Source organism: Cyphomyrmex costatus, unplaced genomic scaffold, assembly GCF_001594065.2.
Source record: "Cyphomyrmex costatus isolate MS0001 unplaced genomic scaffold, Ccosl1.0 scaffold224, whole genome shotgun sequence".
Lineage (NCBI taxonomy): Eukaryota > Metazoa > Arthropoda > Insecta > Hymenoptera > Formicidae > Cyphomyrmex > Cyphomyrmex costatus.
Window position 1 is genome coordinate 174,175 of NW_017276302.1, and position 561 is coordinate 174,735.

Below are 561 nucleotides of genomic sequence, written 5' to 3' on the forward strand. Positions count from 1 at the left end.
TTATAAGACCGTGAGAAACACAACCAATAAAATGCCTTTAACGATCGAACTGTATCTTAGGTACTAATTATAATTCCGTGAGAATTTATATAAAACTAGCATCAAAACTCTCCTCTCCTTCTATGTTGATTAGCGAAATTAGAAATTGCACACCTGTAGCTTTAGCATGATTTTCGCGTCCGTTATCCTCTTCGGCATTACTTGAGAGGCGACAGTACAGTTCAAAGCATAGCCTCCAACACTTTTCCCGTGAACTTTCAAGACATTGACTGCTTTATAACACGATACAAAAATCCTCCTTTGCCATCGTTGATTTTTATCAGGGCCGTAGAGAGAAAAGCAGGGCCCGGGAGAAGAAAATTACGGGCCCCTATTTCACGCAGATATTACTCCCAACCAGGAGCGGCAGATTTAGAATTTTTAATCTAATCTAAATAAGAAAGAATGCAGAGAAGGAAAGACTAACTAAATATCTTCAACATGCTTGCAAGATTTTTCGTTTTTTATTTTATTTTATTTTGCCTGATATTTGCAAGAACACATTTGTTGCAAGCACGCTAA